The sequence below is a fragment of the Mugil cephalus genome, chromosome 13, assembly GCF_022458985.1.
Source record: "Mugil cephalus isolate CIBA_MC_2020 chromosome 13, CIBA_Mcephalus_1.1, whole genome shotgun sequence".
In the NCBI taxonomy this organism is placed as follows: Eukaryota; Metazoa; Chordata; class Actinopteri; order Mugiliformes; family Mugilidae; genus Mugil; species Mugil cephalus.
Window position 1 is genome coordinate 18,773,086 of NC_061782.1, and position 20,230 is coordinate 18,793,315.

The 20,230-nt window shown below is 42.0% G+C and overlaps 1 protein-coding gene across 4 annotated transcripts in view; it reads left to right on the forward strand.

Moving 5' to 3' along the window:
• The first annotated feature begins 17,641 nt into the window (after positions 1-17,641).
• The window catches only part of akt3a (v-akt murine thymoma viral oncogene homolog 3a), a 49,685-nt gene continuing 47,096 nt past the window's right edge, over positions 17,642-20,230 (forward strand). For all 4 annotated transcript variants that reach the window (XR_007113963.1, XM_047602532.1, XM_047602533.1 and 1 more), the window contains exon 1: positions 17,642-17,760. The gene's annotated coding sequence lies outside the window, so the exon portion shown is untranslated. The remainder of the gene's footprint in view (positions 17,761-20,230) is intronic.

The following is a 20,230-nucleotide window of genomic DNA, read 5'->3' on the forward strand; positions in this document are numbered from 1 at the left end:
CTGTCCTAATATCTTGCTCTTTTTAATTGCTGTGCACAATTACTGAATCAATGAGTCAGTTTGTGAAAATCACTATTATTGATCGAGTGACAAGACAAAACAAGCGATAAACACTCACATTTTAAAGAACAGATAAATCAACAGATAAATCAGCCACATGTTGCACGTTTAATTTGTCTGTCTTAGAAACATCTAACTAGACAATAATTCACAATCTAGTTAAATTTTCCGAAATTTGTTTATGGACTTGACCAGTTTACCACCTGTCTGAAAGCAACCCTCTGAATCTACAGAGATGACAGTGTAGCTGCAATTTTTTGGGGTCTGCACACACCTCTGTGCTACACTAATAATTGTTTAAAAAAAAAAAAAGTGGATTTGCCACTATAAACACACATGTCACAGGCGAGTCCTTCAGAACAAAACTAACTGAAAAGAGTAGAAAGAAAAGTAACAACCTTCTTTTCCAAATTACACGTGTGAGTCGGGCAGGGCTCTGATAAATGTAACAACTTCTTGCTCAGGCTGACAGGTGTTAACACAGTTGATCTGCTTCAAGAGACGCATGACTGCCACTTTTATGGAAGACCTATGACTTGCTGTGCCTGGCTGAAAGAACGCCAAGGCTTTGTGTGGCAAGGCCTGTTTAACCTGTAAGTGGGAGTTTACAATAAACAGGGTGTTCCTTGAGCCAGACTGGTCTGAGACGTTTGTGTAAGCTGGGTGAAAGTCAAGCGTAACCTTTTATCACACGTAACTACTAACCCTAACACGGGTTACGTAATGTCCTGATGTGTTCGGTTTTCATACCTATTTCACGATGAACGTCTTCTGCGAGAGTGAAGTTCTGCAGAGATGGAGATATTTGATTTGTTTCCCACATGATATTCACGAGAACAGCAAATCCAGGACACAGAGTAACATCAGCAACTTCTTTTTTCTTCTACTTTCTGCAGAAAAACAAGGCTCCCCGTTTCAGGAGGTGTTTGGATGAAACAAAATCTCACAAACACAGCATATTAATTGTGTTATAACCAGCTTAAATATAATGTGTTCATAGATACATTGAATAACTGAAATCCCACAGATCGGTTGTTTCACTCTTATGCCTAGAACTAGTTTTGAAATTCCTCTCCGATGTGGGTCACCAGGACAAAAACCTTTACCCGATGACTGTCCGTCTGTCATGGGAGCCTCGAGATGAAAAACTTTTTCGCGTAGCTCTGGTAGCCCGAGTGAATCTGCGGGCCCATTTGCATCCTCTAAAACTGTCCCAGTAAACTAATTGGCGTTACTAATAGATGGCTGGATGAACCGCAGCGCTGTATGGTAATGAATTCACACGATCTGGTGTCATAGCTGAAGGACTTGTTAAAATGCAAATGAGTGATGACCCTGTTATGTGTCTATCAATTTGGGGATCCACGTTACCAGTGCATTACAATGAGCCCCTTGTTCACGCACGAAAATACAATTAGGCCCTCAGGAAGGAGCGGTTCAACGAGGGGCCTGCACAGAATGTTCAAAACTATTAGCAGGTGTGAGCATGGGTTTTGGGGGCAATTGCAGAACTTACTGAACATTAGGATCATTTTAGGAATAAGTTGTGTCAGCGTTGATGAAGATGTGACGTGCGGCTGTCAGATGGCCTTTTTTTGTAGCTCCTACAGTGTGTGACTGCTGTTCTTCACACAGACCTCGAACGCCCTGAAAGCTCTGCTATGTGCGTCTCTGTGTGCGAATGCCTCGAGAGATTCCTGCACAGTTTTCTGAACTTCTTTCACCTTTCCTGTGTTTCCCCTCCCTCTGATCCACACGTTGTTTTTTTTGCCATTGACGGATGCCAGAAAACAGCCTGTTTGTGTCTCTGAGTGTGCGCGTGTGTGCGTGAGCCAAATGAGAAGCAGAGCCAGGCTGATGTTTGAAATTATCTGAAAACCACTGTTTCATCCTCCTTACAGCGGAAAACTAAAGACAAAGCAGAAGGGAGGCAGGGAAGCAAACAAACAACAACAACAACAACAAAAAAACATAAAGAGACCAATATAGAGAGAAGAGCTTATATTCATCTGTCTGCAGCTTTTTGTTTAAGTTTAAGTCTTTTAAGAGGGAATCAAATGAGCCCATCCACAAATAGTCTCAGACAGAGACAGAGAGAGAGGGAAACATCTGTGAAACATTGTCACGGTGACAACAGCCGTTTCCTTTAAATATGAGTTACACAGTGAAATTACAGAGAGCCACACTAATTTAGATTTGGTCATGTGTTATATTTCACGCCAAGTACACTGGTTTGTGTAGTTGTTTTCTCCGCCTCTGGAGGTCGCTGTAGATCCCATGTTTTGCACTCCGGTTCTCCCTGCATTCACTAGCATTCAATTAAGCCTCATTATGCAGTATTTTCATTAAAACTTGTTTCCAAAGACAAACATGAAGGAAGCAGTGCAAACACGTGCACGACATAGAATGGAAATAATGCAGGAAAATGATTAAAGTGACCCGGACACATGCACACATTTCTCTATTCACTCTGATTCTGGAGCAAAAAGGTTAGATTCTGATGTTCAGCTTTTATTATTATTATTATTATTATTATTATTATTATTATTATTATTATTATTATTATTATTATTGTTATTATTAGCAGAGACTCCTGAGTGCAGCTTTATTTACTATCTGAAGAACAGAGGAAGCGTTTTGTGTATCTGGCAGGAAGACAAGTTTCTGTGAAAACCTCTGGCGATACCTGAGATGTTCTGATTGTATGCTTCATGGGTTTTGGCTTTAGCTGCCAGCATTAATTACATTTTCGCCTAGATTTTTATTTATTTATTTATTTTTTAATCTAAAGGTTTTCAACGCAAGCAGTTGTTTGAATCCAACACTTCATCACCTCTGAAGAGGATTCTGATTATGACCCTTGTTTTTGTTGTTTTTTTGGGGGGCATTTTCAGCCTTTAATTGAAAACACAGTGAGAAACAGACAGAAAACGGGGAGGCAGAGAGGTAGAGTTCTCTACTCATTGAGCTAAACACAACCCCGACCCTTGTTTTTTTGTTTTTTACCACTACCGAGCTACTGAAACGAATAATGATTTGGGAAGTTTCATCATTGAAAATACAGTTTAACAAATGATTAAACTCTTTTACAATAAGCGCTTTTGATGAATTCTGTATGTTGAACACGACAAATGCTGCTCCATCTGTCTCCAGTTTGTGTGCGAGTGTTACCTTTAAGTTCCCGGTAAATTTGGGGATCAAGGTGTTTAAGATTATTTGTAAATTACTCTGAAGGAATTTGAACAAAAGAATGAACAGATCATTTGCAGAGAAAATGCAGAACGGGGACAAAATAATGAAATATACGTATAAAAAGCTGCTTACAGAGGCAACAGAGAAATAGAATTATTGTGACAACATTTACTATGAATTAGTGCATTTCTTCTTCTTCTTGTGAAGAATTAGCTGTTGTGTCCTGGATGTTGTATCCATCCATCGACAAGCAAAAACGTGCAGCAGTCCTGTGCACTGCATCCCACAGCCTCCGTCATCATGCCCTTAATGGAGGCATGCAAGAGGGGAGACACACTGGGAGACACTGGCTGGCTGACAGAGGAAGAGGAAGGGAAGTGGGGAGCAGACAGATGTTTGAATCTCAGCCCCTGGGCAGATGAGATTAATCCATCCTCCAAGGCAGAAAGCGAGACATAGATAATGAAATGGAAGCAATGTCTATTAGTACAATTGGCTGCCCTCTTTCCTCTCTCCTGATCCTCTTCCTTTCCTCAGCTGAGGTGTGCAACAAACCCCAAACCGTCCTGCCCTTCTGGACAAAGACACTGCTATCAGAGAAAGGCTCACAACTGTGCACGATTTTCTAAAACTATACAGTATTTCAGACAAGAAGTTTGCCAAAACTTAAATGAGAAACACATTTTTACGACAAACTTTTTGCCTGTGTGAGAACCTCCAAAAACTACTTCAACAGCTTAGTTTCAGCTGACAGTGGGAGGAAGTCCGTCCTTATAGTTTAATGATTTGATCATCTGGCCCAGTGCGACTGCTGTTGTAGGCGGTCTGGAATGCAGCCATTTTGACTGAGTGTAAAATATTCATGAACTATCAATGGTAGCCCATCTGACTGGCTGGGGAACAGCTGCTGGGTCTCTGTGACTCTAGAGGTGCAGCATCTGTCCATTTGAAGAAAGTGAATATGTGTTTGTGCGAGTGGATGCTCGCGTTTACATGCGTGCCTTTGTGTGTCTTTCTAGACATGCGTGTGTGTGTGTGTGCGTGCGTGTACGAGAGCAGACATTCTGATGCATGTGTGTGTGTGTGTGTGTGTTTGCGTCTCAGAGGGACGAGACATCAGGAGAAACAACTGTGTGTTTAACTTGCTTATCTCCAGATGGTGGAGGATCATTTTGAGATGATCAAAAAGCAAGTCTCAGTTTTATCAGGATCTGTACTTGTCAATCAAATATCGCCTGCACGCACGCACACACACACTCGCGCACGCAGGCCCACGCGTACACGCACAGGGAGAGTTGTGCTGGCGGAGTCATCTGGGCTGTTTGTGTCATTTGTTAAAGTAAATGTGTCTTTTGTATATTTGAAGTCTCTGCCATGCTATACATATCTGTTTGTGTCCCAGCATCAGCACATCACAGCTTAGCAGCGTGTGTGTGTGTGTGTGTGTGCGTGCGCGCGTGAGATTCACACCCATTCGTGTGAAGCTCACAGAGAACTGTGCAGCTTTGGCTGTGGCTGTATGATGGACATCTGGAAGCTAAATTGGTTAATGGCGCCTCCAAGCCAACAGCCAGCCGGTTGTCTCCTCGCTCAGCTAAGAGAGGTGTGTGTCTGTGTGAGTGTGTGTGTGTAGGGTGGGTGAGGGGGTGGGCGCTGGATTGCCGAGGGGTGGGGGTGTGGGGGGGTGATACATCTGGCCAGCCGTCTTGTCAAAGACAAACACCCCTGCTAGACTTTTAAGGCCTTTTGCTTTCCAAATTATTATCTTTTTTTTTAAACTGTCTTCACAATAAACTGCAAACTAAATCAAATTTGTTTTGCTCGCACCTGCAAACAGCTGCGTTCAAGACCGCAAAGAAGCAGCATGTTGCGGGCAGCCGAGTTAGACTAGTTTAAAAGTTTCCTTATATTTAGAGTATTTCCTGTTTTGATGAACATCCAGTGTTAATGTGACCGCGGTCTCTCAGGCTGTGGCACCAGACCTGGTGTGAACGTGAGCCCTGACCTGAGGGATCTGATTGAAAGTGACCAGCTTACTGAAGTATAGTTACTGAAATCCCACCACTCTGACCACTCCTCGGAGGTGGTCTGAACCGCAGTTAATTTACTGTTTGATGTTTTCCTTTGTATTTATTTGCTACCGAACCGCATGTTCAGGTGAGAGCAACAGAGGAAAAGTCAGGGATCACTAAAGTTACGTTACAGTGAATTTCAAAAATTAACATTAATATATGTCATCTGTCGAATACACCTCCAGACTTTTCCTTGGAAATGTGAACAAAGGCACCAACTAGGAGCACCAAAGGAAAAAACACAAAGGATCACAAAAGTCAGAGTTCTTTACATATGTCTTTGCTGAACTGATATTTCACTTCACATGGATATTTTAAGAAACACTTTGTAGAAAATGTGAAGCTACCTTCACTGGGATGCTACACAGCTCTTGTATGAATCACTTTTCAGATAATAGAATTATTTTATTAGTATGTTTGAAACCGTTTTTTCTAATTTTAGATCATGGTTTTGTTGTCCTGCTAGAAAAATCATACGTATAAATATCAAATATGAAGATAATCGGGCTCGCTGCAGCTCCTACATCTGTCCAGGCACAAACACTGACATGGACAAAGCTTTAAATAAATGCAGCAGATGCAGCCGAGTTCAGGCCCAGGGGGCAAAAATGCATTGTGATCTGCTCAAATCTTTACTGTGAGATCTCAGAGCTCACGACGAAATGAAAAGAGCTACTGTAGCCTCCGTTCTGTCTGTCTGCTTCGCGGCCTGTCTGCCTCCCCTCAGTCCAGATGTCAGAGGAACTAGCCAACAGCTGCAGCAGGAAATGAGCCCCCAGGCAATGAAAAGGGTAATACACTTCCACACAGAGAGAGACCAAAACAAAACACGGCGGCACACACACACACACCCACAGATTAATTCAGAAAAGAACCAGTGGATGACAAAACACCGTGCAGGGGGTGAAGCTAAAGGTTTCTTGAGGCCAAACCCAATTCATGCATGTTAACGGATACTCGTTATAACCAGTCCAGCGCTTTTGTGCGCTTCTGACAGTATTCATGTGTCTTCCTTTTCTCCCGGATTCATCCATTTTGCGTAAAGTGTGTGTACGGGCGATGGCGTGCCAGCCTGCCAGCCTGCCTGCCACAGCGCCAGCCCCCGAGCCAGCGGGAACATTTGCCTTGTGGCTCCAATTCCCAGGAATGCCTAACCTGCGCCAGCTGTTGAGAACATGTTACCTGTGCCAACAATGCGCCAGCTCTGCCCAGCACATCACCCGCCATTCTGTCTCCATCTGGATGCGAGATTGGATTTGTGTGCATTTGTCGTCAGCGTTGTGTCTTCAGCTCTTACCACATCTGTATTTGCATCTGCGTGCACGGACGCCCTGCCTTTAATCGTGTGTAGTATACACAGCGGACGTGAATGCATGGACGTCCCAGCGCTTTCTGACGTGTATGTGTGTCTCCATCTGTGTGCGCTGGGCCTCCGTTGCCTGCATCTGGAGCAGCATTGGAGAGGCTTTCCAACAAGGCCGATGTTGGCCGGCCTGCCAAACAGCCCAGATGTTAGTTCTGTAAGCCTTAGGCTAAATGGAGAGAGCCACTCTCTCATTATTCAGTTGTTGTTTTTTTTTTCAATAGAAGAGAGGAAAGAGAGACAGCATGAAAGGTCAAAAGAAAAGGAGTAATAGAAAGAGCACTGGGATGAAAGAGAGATGCCATTTGATTCGTACTAAAGGTCTACCTCGATTAAAGAACAATCAAGATATCAACACACGTGGCTGGTAAAGTATAATTCATGTCAATCTTGGTGTCATCTTCTTAGCTTTAGCGAATTGTCGAAAAATTACAATATAAAATGGTGAGAGTAAACCAAAATCACAGTTTTACAGCATCTTCAAAACAATGAGCTCAAAGACGGTAAAACAGTGTATAAAGCTGAGAGGAACTGCAGCACGAAAGGTGATTCCTTTCACTTTGTCATTTCATTGTTGTAAAACACAAACATGTATCCAGCGTTAAGCTATCAACACTGAGTTAAGGGCATGTTTTTGAAATATCTGGTAATAACCAGGCATCAACAAGAGGCAAAGAACAACAAAAAAAAGAGGCGTCACTAAATCCATTCTGGTGACTTATGATCAGGTCACCTTCAGCTTCGTCTCTAAACCCTGTGTTTTCCAACCAGTCAGACCAAATATCCATGCATAAACAGAAGAGCAGTGAAAATGAAAACACAACATGTTCCATCAAACAGTGGGACACAATTAGCTTGATCATCTGGATGGGTGTAACTGTGATTTTGAGGCAGATTTAACAGAATGTGTGTGTATATGTACGTGTATGCGTGATGGTAACCACAGAGGCGGCATCTGCGAGGCCGCTTCAGCTCTGTTTGCGAGATCCATGTGTGTGGACTTCCACAGGGCTTAGAGAGTGTCCCCCCATATGGTGAGCTGTCACAGGGGCAATGTGATGCAGGCCCTCCCCTGCGCAGGACCTCCAGCTAGCCATCAGACTGACCGGGTAAACAACAACTGGACAGGGAGCGACGATGTTGTATTTTTTTGGGCAGGATATTATCTCCTAAATCTGTGACGAAAAACCACAGATGACATTGCTGTAATCTATTTCTCACGTGAATTATGTCAGTGTTTATACTTTAATGATGTCCCAAAAATCCGCTGATCCTTTTTGTAAAATGTTGTTTTTGTCAACATACGACACGGACACTAACAGATGTCACTGACACCACCGGCCCGATGTTATAAGAAAAGAAAAGAGAAAGAATATTAAAGGAAAGGAAAAGAAAGAACATTGAAGGAAATTTAAAAAAAAAGGCAAGGAAATAGTAGCAGAATTGGTCGCATCTTCCCCGTGTTAGTGTGCAGCTTTCTTTCAAACACAGCGTACGACACATTTGGGAAATGCAAATTGCTGCAAGAAAAACACGACTGAGAGACATCTCTTCCCAGGACAGATATCTTTCTCACATCTGTCTCTCTCTTCCTGCTCACAGATGTTACACAGCAGTTTGTTCAGAGAAGGAGAAGACGATTCCTCTTGTGCCTCCCCAAGGAGTGCGTAGCCTTGGGAAAATCACATTTACACATAAAGTGTCTCTATAGTGTGTGTGTGTGTATGGGTGTGTAGGGGGGGACAAAGGAGGAGAGAGAATGTGTCATACAAAGGAGGTAGAGGAGATGCAGACCAGAAATAAGAAGTGGCAGGATTGGAAAGCGGGGACCCTTGGGGGCCATCAGACTCCTTGGAAGTGCGCGTGCATTTGTGTGTGTGTGTGTGTGTTCGTGTGTGTGCAGGGAGCTACTGCAGCTCTATCCTCTGGCTGTAGTTTAACTGTGTGTGTTTTTGATGTTGATTTCACACAGTTGTTGGAAAGCCAAACACAGTCTGTGCACCCAGATGTTGACAGATGTGAAGTGCACCACACGGCTTCCTCCGAAACACGCACAGTGCACAGTGACACACAACACACGCGCGCCCACCGAGGAGAGACAGTAACCCACATCCTTCCTGTACCCCCACCGGAGACACTCAGATACTCAGCAAACATCGCAATATTTCCTAAAACCAACCTCGGCCCCAGTGGTGTTCCAGATGTCTTATGGCTAAGAAAAACACACAGGACTTGTCTCGTACAGATGTGTTTACTTCATTCTCAGAGAAAGGCGGAGAGGTAGACAGGCACTCCGCTAATAGCTGGAGTCAATGCAGCTCTCCCTAGTGGCTTGGAGTGTTTTTTGCACACATGCAGCTGTGCGCATGCAGAGAGGATGTAGGCGACTCGATGGGCTGTTTGCGCTGGTGGGATATCGTTGTCTTGTGGTACAGGTCGAGATGGTAGTGACGTTTTAGGGTTGCAGCTGTTTATTTTCGTTCAGTCCTACCTCGTATTTCCTGTTCTTTTTTTTTTTAGTGTACCAAAACCCTCTTATTACAGATTCAGTGTATGTTGTTCTTACTATTTATGACAGAATATTAAACAACCAAAGTTTAAAATTGGTAAAAAAAAAAACAAAAAAAAAAAGAGAAAAAGTTTCAATGTTGCTGTGAGTACAGGTTCACAAAGAATGACAAGACAGGCAAAAATAATAATTTAGTTTACTTTGGGACACAAAGAAATATGTTATTTTGTGTTGGCTGCTTTCCAAAAACATTTTATTTTGTGTTCAGCCGTATGTCAAGGACGCGCCTCAGCTATGGCTGCCCTCCTCTGGAACAAAAACAGTTCAAAGTTCTCCCCTCCGTCTCACTCCGTCGTCCTCCCACTGCTTCATTGACTCGACCGCTGAGCAGAATCTGCACTGATGGCACCCAGTGGAACTCCAGCATGCAGCTGGAAGAGAAGAGACAGAAGAAGTGTGTGTGCGAGTGTGTGTGTGCGACAGAGGACTCACGTGCATGTTCATGTCACGCAGTCCAAAAGCCTGGAGATGTTGGCGCCGCTGCAGGTGTGATGAGGTTTCTGGATGCCCCCTCCGCCTCACGCAGGTAACATCTGTCTGCAAACCCTCATCCACACTACTGAGTTAATACAAGACAAAGGAAAAACTACCTCCTCTCAGTTTATAAGCCGTGCCGCAAACAACCAACAAGTATGCAGTCTCATTCTTACAGTCACTGCAGAGAGTGTGTGATGTTTGTCGTCAGAGCGAACCTGAGCGGTATATCAGGAGCTTCGTGGCTTAGCTGTCCCCTTTATCCCTACGCTCCAAAATTGCTTTTACCCTCACTCATAAATAATCCTGCAGTCACACGCTGTCACAAATACTAAAATTATAACCTGCTGACGTGGAAGCTGCTCGTGAGTTTCATGTCGGTGGGTGTTTTAGTAATAATTCTGCTTCACGAGTGTCCGAGCCGAGATGGTTTAATGAACCGTGTATCATCAGCATGTTGTCACATTTAAACAAGCGTATTATGTGTTAGTATTATATCAGCAAGCGAACGCTGCAGATTCAAATGAGCGTAGGTAGGCAGGGTAGGTGTGTGAATTAAATGCAGCGGAGGTTTATAAAAATAAACCTTCAGTTTGCTGCTAATGCCCAGCACTCACTGTAACATAAAATACTACAAAGATGAAAAGTTTGACATACAGTAAGAAGTCCAGACTGCTATTTATCGTGTGTGCATTGTATAACTTTATGACCAATTTCCTAATATTGTGTAGGTCTACTTGCGCCTCCAAAACAGTTGTGAATCATCAGAGAATGGACATATTGTTAGTGGGAGTCTTTGGGTCCTGTGGGTTCCAAACCTGTGGATCAGGTTTGTTCCAGCGCGTCCCACAGACACTTCATTGGTTTGGGATCTAGTGAATTTAGAGGTCAGGTCACCTTGTGCTGTTTTTTTATGTTTTAGTTGTTTTTAAACTGTCAGGCTGCATCCTGCTGGGGATGACTGCTGCCATCAAGGAGTGTCATTACTATGAGGTGGGGGTGTCTGGTCTGGTCTAGGTGGGTGGTACATGTCTAAGTAACATCCAGACGAATACCCAACACAAAAGTTTCCCAGAAGAACTTTGTATTATCACAAAATGATCAGTATAATTTACTTCTGCTGTCAGTGGTTTTAATGTTATGCTTGATCAGTGTGTATATGTAATATTAAGTTGGGACTGAGCTAACAAGAGCCTGAGAGAAGTATTATAGTTTTGAGACGCAAACACAGAAGAAAATTCACAGCTGATATCAGTAACACCTTATTGATGATCTACAAGTGATGACTGATTGTAGATCTCAGATTAATACTTTAACGACAAGGTTACTGCAGCTCTTACTACTACTCTTGTAATCAAAACCCCTTCCCTCTCCTCTGGCCTCTATTTTAGGGCAGAGCAGCTGAACACTGCTGAGCAACCTGAGAAAGCTCCAACCTGGGGGCAGAGGCATGTATGGAAGGAGGGGGCTGTGGGGTGGAGGACAATGTGAGTGTGTGTTCAGTGTGTGCATGATGTGGGGTCAGGGGTGTTTTTTTCTTTTCTTTTTTTGTGTGCATGTGGGGGGGTGGGGGGGCTGGGTTAACCTGTCTGCATGCGAGCAGAAGGTATCCACAAACACACATACCCCATATGTGTATTCTTGACCATATGTGTAAAACTAAACACGTAAACAGGCTTGTGTGCAGAGACAAACACCCACAACATAATTCTAGGTATTTTACTCATTTATTGTGTCACTCTATGCAGTATTTCTCTAGCGCTATAATACTTATTATATAATACTGATTGGAGATGGCAGAGCTTACTGTAAGAGAAGTATTATATTTAATACTCAAGATGTTCATAATGTCCATAGTGTATTTTCAACCTCCAGCACATCAACATTGTGTCTTTCACTTAGCTTTGCTTCGTTTAATGTAGCAAATGTAAATATTTCTTGTGTCGTCACATGGTGGTGCAGAATTACATGTGGTGCAATCAAAAGCAACATCCTTGCCATAAGAAAGTAAGGATGTGACATCCTTTCAACGCTACACTCTGTCAGGAGTGTACATGAAATATAACTGAGTGTACAGTTTCTCTTTTACACTTACAGTATTTAGTACCTTAGGTAACACTAAGTGAGATTTATCATCTGAATTTATGACTTTGATGAAAACATTCACCACTTGTTATATTGAGGACAGTGCTTTCAGACAGTGATATATTTGTGATTCTGAGATTGCTAATTAATAATAATAATGTGAGATGAAATGTAGCACACAACAGCAGCAGACACTGAGGATGTAAGCTGGAGCCTTGTTTGAAAATATGTATACATTTTTTTAGTCATCTGGTATTCCAGAGATGACATTTCACACCTGAGTGCAAAATAGGTGACCCAGAACAGAATGGAGCAGAGCAGATTCATGTTGGACCATACTGGCTCCCAAGCTGTCCTGCTGTACAGTACACCTTCAACACCGTGGCTGCAGCTGCTCTGTCTCCGTCTCATGTGTGCATATGTGTGTGTGCATGTGTGACTGCTCTTGTCTGTATGTGTCCCCTGTAAGGGGTCTGTTTGACCGCAGCTGTCCCAACCTCCATGCAGGTCTCCGGGGCAAGGCTGACCTCTCTCTCCTGCAGCCACTTCAAAGAGGGCAGGGATGGGCTGAAGGGGCACGGGCTGCTGGGCTGGCCAGCACGGCTGCTGCTTCCCTGGGCTTTGGGAGCTGGGGACCTGGGGCTGGAGTTAAGGTAGAGGAGGTGGAAGGAATGGGGTGGGTTGGGTTGAGTCGCAGAAGCTGAAGGTAGTCACAAAAAGGGGGGCGATGGAGGGGTGGCAGGAGGGCAGAGACAGGAGGTATGGGAATAGGAGTAGGGATGTTATTATGATCAGAGGCTGGAAGTTTAGCTTCGTATTTGTGTTTGCTGTTCAACCTGGACAGACTGTCTGTGCTCTGGTGTCACTTCGGTGTGTGTGTGTGCATGTGTGTGATTCACCCGGCAGCTCATCGTCTCACCCACAGGGAGTCATGGGTCCAGCTTGGTAAGAACTGATGGCACCTAGGGGCCACCGTTGCATGGGAGTCCCAAAGGAAATGAGAGATTATAAACCACACATCCATATGTGATGGGCTAAACAACAAGAACATCTGACAGGATCATGGAATCTGGCTTAACCCTGACATAAATACATCCCAAAGATAAATAAAAATACAAATTTTAAAAATTAAAAATTACAACCAGAGGTGGAGAGACTGAAGGGAAACAACAAAGAGAAAGGATGAAACCAAAAGAAAAAAGGAATAATAAGGGTGATGAAAACAAGCCACTGGGCAAATTCAAACCTCTGTGTTGTCAATGTTATATTACACTATACATTATGTATTTATTTATTTTGTTTTTGGAAGTCATGGTTTCAAAAATGCTGCCATTAACTTCTTTGTCTAGCACCATCATCAAATTAGACTTGACACTGGTCAGCCAGTGTCGAGTCTAATTTGACGTCCGTTCTGCCTTTAGCACAGTTGGTTTGCATGTAAACTTACTTACAGAAGTTTAAACAATTCTTCAGAAGAATGTCTCTCTCTGGGTGTCCCACAAGGCTCAGTTCTGGGGCACTGATTATTTACATTATATTAATAATACCTCATTGCACAGATGCTCTGATTGTTGCTCCAGAAGATCTGACATCCATTTTAGTTATGTTCCTGGGTTTCTGTGCTCTGCTGCTCATTCCAACCAGCATGATTTACAACAACGGATTTTTTTTTTTTAAATTACTGATTAATGATTAATTACTGAGTTAACGAGCAAAGATTAATGCAATGATTAATTACTGAGTTAATGAACCCTTGCCCAAGCAAGTGATGTTTTAGGGATGGTATGAGGGACACAACTACGAGTTCAAGATGTTGACTTTGCCTCCTAAATCCTAAAATCTCAATCAAATCGAGCATCTGCAGTATGTGCTGGACAAAAGATGGTCTGCATCTACATACTTCAGGGCAAAAGAGATTTTGACCCTAAATTAGGCCGTTGGTCATAATGTTATGACTGATTAGTGTATATATTTTTATATACTGTACACTAATTTCTCTACCACAGATCCCACCATGGACTAATTTAGAACTAATTTCCATACGCAAACATACTGCATACGCATACATGAAAACCTAACAGGCCTTAAGTTCACAGACACGTTCACAAATATAGACCATGTGGTGCGCTTGTGTGTGAGAGCATGCACCAATGAGCAAAACATACCTAGAGGATCCCACCTTAAGGTGTTGCTCTTTCACAGCTGATCTGTGAACTAACTGAACGGATTCACTCTGCCACTGCAAAGACTGTTCATAATGATGCCTCAAGGGAGCACAGAGCTAATACAGCGCCACACTAATGCACTGTTTACAAGATCACTGTTTATTCAAATCCCTTTGAAATGAAGGTCATGTGGAGAATAATACCAGTGCTAATATGCCGAATGAAACTGTATTAGCTAGAGTATTTTCATTTCAAACACATCCTATGAAACATTTAAAGTATGTACGTGTACATTGGCATTTTATTGTTTTCTTACACATTCAAAATGTGCACATGTCAAGCAATATTGTGTAGATGCTCTGTTTTATTATTTTTTTTCACTCTAGCAAACTATTTTTTTATTTTTACGGACTTCTTCTTCTTTTTATTTATTTATTTTTAAATCTCAGATGTTTATGTCTCTAGTTTAGTGTTCAGCTTGCTGCACTTTGGGTTTTGGGGTAATGCAATTTCAATCATGTATATGTGCTGTACATAAGGCAGAATTGACAGTGAAGCTGATTGACTTTGACTAGTCCCTGTTGCTTGCTTTTTGGAAGATTCTGTATGTTGAATTGTTTGCATAAGAAATTGGTTAGTTTAACATAAAAACAAAAGTGAATAACTAAAAACATTTCAAAGGGCACAGAAACAGCTTGTCTAGTTTTACATCTTTTTCTAATCTAAACATTAAAGTACACAAATATTTTCACAATGACATTAACATCTAGGATGAATTAAATGTTGATCAACATGATTCGGAAGATGCCAGCTCTGTGCAACAGCTGGTAGTGCTTCCTAGCGTCTCAGCTAATGGTCCTGTGTCCCCTTTTGAATGATAAATACAGACTACTGTCACCTACTGGAATAAAGAGTTATGTCGTCTCGTGTGGGCGCAGAACTTACGTACAGCCAATACTGAAGTGTTCAAATGCAACGTTTTGGTCCAGTCCATAGACTGTATAAAGATGGATGACAGAGCAGTGAAGCCAAAGCAAGTAGAGTTCCCCTGGTGTCTGGCTGTAGTATAGGTCATAAGCTCCACCTCCTCCATGTTAATGAATGGGACTTGGGCCAAACATTAAAATACAAGTCAAATAATTATATTTTTTCAAAGATGGTTTCAGTTATTTTAGGTAGTCAATATCAGTTATATAACACCATAGCAACAGGATGTGACATCATGATCACTACCAATTGCCATGCCAACTGCTCAGTGAAGCAGTCCCATTCGACTGTATGCGTTGGAATTGAAAAAAAAGAAAAAAGTTCAGTGTAAATAGAACATTTCTTTGTAACTGGAGGAGGTCTGGCAGAAGCGTAGGTGGGTCGTCAATACACAGCTCCGCGTGGCTCCACTCTCATACTCCTCAGAGTCACAAGATGCAAGATAGTAGAGACATGTTGTCCATATTACATAGAGTCTATGGTCCAGACAAAAGACACACGAAGTGATGTCACAGTCATTTCATGGACTTTGAGACCTGTAAAAAGTGATCACTACAGTTATCACCATCAACACAGGATTCATGACAAATGTTTGATGACATTACTATCAGCTGATCTGTCTAGCGCTAGCTAAGATTCAGATGCATATCTCTTACTTTTTAACCATTTTAATAATATAATATGTTTTGTCTTGGCTACACTGCAGGACTAACATTTTATCTGTGGGCAAAAGTTACTGTCTGAAGTTGTTTATATGTGCATTTATGTCAAAGGGACACGTCTGGCCACAGCAACGGTAACAGAAGGGTTCCCCTGTGTTGCCTTTTTCCTTTTCAAGCTGTCTCTTTACCCCCACCTCCACTGCCTCCCCATCACACATGCACATTCTTTTGCTGCTGTTTTTTTGTCAGTACTTCCCCCCTCTGCACACAAGGTCGTGAGCACAAGGCCAGCTGACGGCAATATGTGTTTAGAGAGGTCAGAACGAAACACACATATACTGTATTATCTGACAGGCTCGGCCCACCTGTGTCTGCACTCTGTGCCCTGCCATGACTCCATACCTATACCCTTCGCAACTGCAGCCTAGCTCTACACAGCACACGGTTTAGGGAGACAGAGAGAGACAGGGGAGCAGAGCAGGACAGTAGATGATGGAGGGCGATGTTGTTCCAGAAAGCCAACTAGATTCCACTTTGAATTTACAGTATTTTTTAAAAAATTTAAATGATTAAAATATTATATATACATTTTGAATAACTTGCCCTATGCAAAGATGTCCAAACTCACCATTACCTTCAACATAACTAAAGCACCATATTAAGACAGCCGACCCCACTGACTTGAAACAACCTGCACAGGAATTCAAAACATGCATTGTGTTAACATTCTGAGCCTTAAATGTGCACCAAACGTTTTGGTTTACACAAGAGGCTGTTGCATAGAGATTTCCAGTCATATGCTATGCGGCTGTCTAATGCTTCCGGCTGTAAACGGCATTTGAGATACAGCAATCTGCTAATGTAAAGAGAGTGCGGGGACTGTCGGCCCTACTGATTTACAGTTATATGTTTGCATAGTTGCTCAGAAACAACTCTGTAACAAACCTTATAATATAAAACCACCACAAAAGATGAACTAAGAAAAAAAAACTTAAACAAACTAAAAAGATTTATTGATACACATTAAAAATCATCAGGGTTTTCTTTGTTTATTGCTTTTAACAGAAAATCTGGCGAATTAGAACAACTTCCTCTAATTACTGGTGAGTATTGTTTGGTTAACAGGCCCTGTGTGTGCACCACACACAGATGTTCCAAAATAAAAACCTGAACCCCCCACCAATCATTTATAGCAGAAAAATCTTTAGGGAAACCCAAACAAGTACAGTTAAAGCACCTTCCGTATTAAGACAGGCGCATCAGGAAGACCTCCAGCATCTTAGGTGACCTCTCTCAAACTGTCCTCTTCTTCCGGTAAAAGGTTCTGGACCTTGTGGGACAGGACACTCTGACTCAGCAAAGGCTTCCTCTTTCAGTCCACAAGAACTCTGAACATTCACCTCATTCTTCCCCCTCTGAAAGTCACTGACCTAACACATGCTTGTATACATATTCATGTAGCACATACAGACAAAATACCGTACAGCCACTTTTAACTACAATGGACATTTGCTCTGTCTCACCTTTGCACAACACCGTTTACATTTTTATATATAACTTTGCTCCATAGACATCTGTGCTATCTTTGCAAGCATTGTTCATTTATTATAGAACCAAATTTCAGCTCACACTTATGTTATATAGCTGCATACATCAATAACAGTATACATTAAAGATGCCGTTTCCACTTATACGTTGAACTTTTATATTTCTTTTTTATATTTTTTAGTGTAGTCTTAAAGTATACTGTTTGTGTCTGTTTTGTACTTGTGAAGCACTTTGGTTTCAACTTTGTTGTTTTATATGTGCTATATAAATAAAATGGCATGGTTTGGCATATTATATTAATTCAACCACACCGAATTAACTTGCAGCGGAGCAGCTTATATTTACTTGCACAGTAATTCCATCACTTCCGTCCACAAATCTTCCCTGCATGACATGAATGTTGTACAATCACCGCAGGGATCTCGCAGATAAAGACCTAATTCTCGCGATAGTCGTCTCATTAGCCGGCTGGAGACGCACGGGATGTTGGACTGGGATGAGGATGAGAGAGATCCACAGCGGAGGACGAACACACGCCGAGTTGAAAGCGTTAAAACCGAAAACGGGAGGACGAGGCGAGACGGTAGGATGTGTATGTGTGTTTTTGTGCATTTTACATGTATGTTTGTGTATGTGTGTGTGCGTGTGTGTGTGAGGAGGGGGTGCCTTTTCCGTGGGTGACGTCATAGTTTTCATGACAGTCAAAACAACCGTAGCTCCTCGTAGCTCCTCGGGTCATTACCGACACCGGCTCCTGACTCTGAGGGAGGCGAACCGCTGCTTTGGGTTTATCTTGCAGACCGACATAGCTTCACTCAGAAGGGGAAGGAAATGAAATTAAACATAGTTAAATAAATAAATAAATAAATAACGCGAGCAGGTTCGTGGAACAGGTGCTCGAGAACACCGCCACCATCGCCGCACCTTGATGCTACAGGTAACACTGTCAGTCACTTAGTTAGTTGGTTAGTTTAGCTTAGCCTAGCTTAGCTTAGCTTGACAGTGAATGGGCTGAGCCCAGCTAAAGGTAGCATGGGAGGTGGGGGCGTATTAGGCAGGTAAAAACAGGTCCACAATTAGTTTTCGTTAAATGGAAGAAGAGTCGGTTTAAAAAAACAAACTGAATGCAACACAAGTGATTAACCCTTTATAGGGCATTCATTGAAAGAGTTAGAAATTCTAAATTTTAACCCCAGTGTTATTGTAGGGCCTCAAGACTTTTTTACTTCTGTGAAATTTTCTAAATTTCTATGGAGAAAAATCAAGATGAATGAATTTGCCATATATGGTTCATTGCCCTTAAGTGGTAAACAAATGTAAACATGTGTTTAGACCATTAAACATAAATGCTGATTCAGACACTTCAACCTTATCACATTAGACAACATTGATCCTCCCTCATTTGTATGTATTGGGCCAAGAATAGCATCGAGAAACGTGTCACAGGCCAACTATTTTGATCTTGCATTATTTATTTTTCAGTTTTCTTTGAATTGCAGCATGTAAACCTGGCTTCTGAACAGTTTGTATTGAATTAATGCTACATTATATCATAGCCAAGAGACTGTGTCATGAAAGATATTTTCTTTCTAAGGAAAAACAAATGAATGCCTTAGTTTTTTACTGCACATTCAGTGCAAGGAAGTAAAATGGATGACACCTGCCTTCCACATTTACTTTGATGGATAAACCACGTGTTACTGGGTAAAACACAACAAAAACCTGTAACACTGAAAAGTGATGTAGGCCCAGGCACACACTTTACTGGTGAGGATACCTACTTTAGCATCACACGGGCCTTAAGACAGGTCATTGCGCTTGAATACTTTTTGGTCAAGTCCCATTGAAATTTGAATATTAACCCATCATGGAGCAAGGAACCATATTTGGTAACTTCAGCACACATTTTAAATGGCGTCCCAGTGAGTTTTAGAAGCATGTAGTTTTCATTTCGCCAATCGAAGAAGATCAAGGAAACATTCCCAGGGTTTTCCCAGAGTTTAATGTTGTGTGCAAAGTCCACCTCTGAACTCCGAGCATAACTGCTTTATTAGGTACGACAAAGAAGAGACCTGATGTTGCATAATGTGATAATGCTGAATCATCACTTATGTGGTAATACTCTTAATACACAAATACAAAAGTTTGGACACACCTTCTTATTCAACTTAATGAGAACGTGTGTCCAGACTTTTGACTGGTAGTGTTCATTATTACACAGGATGAGATGTTACAATCCCTTGTGCCATGATCTGAGGCAAAATGCATTTAGAAGCCAGAGACACCAGCTAAATAACACTAACAATAACACTCTGGGGTTGATAATAAAGATTTATATACATAAAATAAAATGTTCTTTTATATGTATTATAAGCCTAAGATACACACTCATTGATGATGGACATACCCAGCTTTTTTTTAATGCTCCAATTACACAGCTATGCAGTTACCAATCATATGTGTTTGTTTTACCAGTCAACATTAAATAGATGACGCCATCAACAATGTGTGCTTCACTGTGCTCGTTAATGCTTCAACAGCAACTCTGCAATAATGAAGCTGGCCACGCTGACCTTGTTGTTGCCTCTGTTGCTCTGTGTACAGCGATGGGGAGAGTTGGAGTGTGAGTATAACTGAGGTGGGTGGGCCTAACCTGAGATGGCACCAAAGTTACCTCAAAATAGCCACAATCTCAATTATGCATCATTTTTGGCCTTGATATGTTAGAAATGGGTTGGTTATGTAAAAATCCACACCCTGAAGTTGTCATGAATCGTGACATTCCCTGTTGAGCCGAAACCCGTATTTTGTGCCAGGCGGTGAATGTTTAATTAGTAAGTCGATCGTTTTAACATGGAGGTCTATGGGGATTAACTTGCTTTTGGATCCAGTCCCAAGTGCCCATTTCAGTAACTGCAGTAGCACATCTTGTTAGTTTCATGATTTTGTCCCAGTGGTTGCATCTTTGTTATCTTGTTGAACTCAACTGTCGACTTGATTAATTAACCATTTCATTGCTACTGTCTACAGAAGCTGTGTAGTAATTAAAGTAA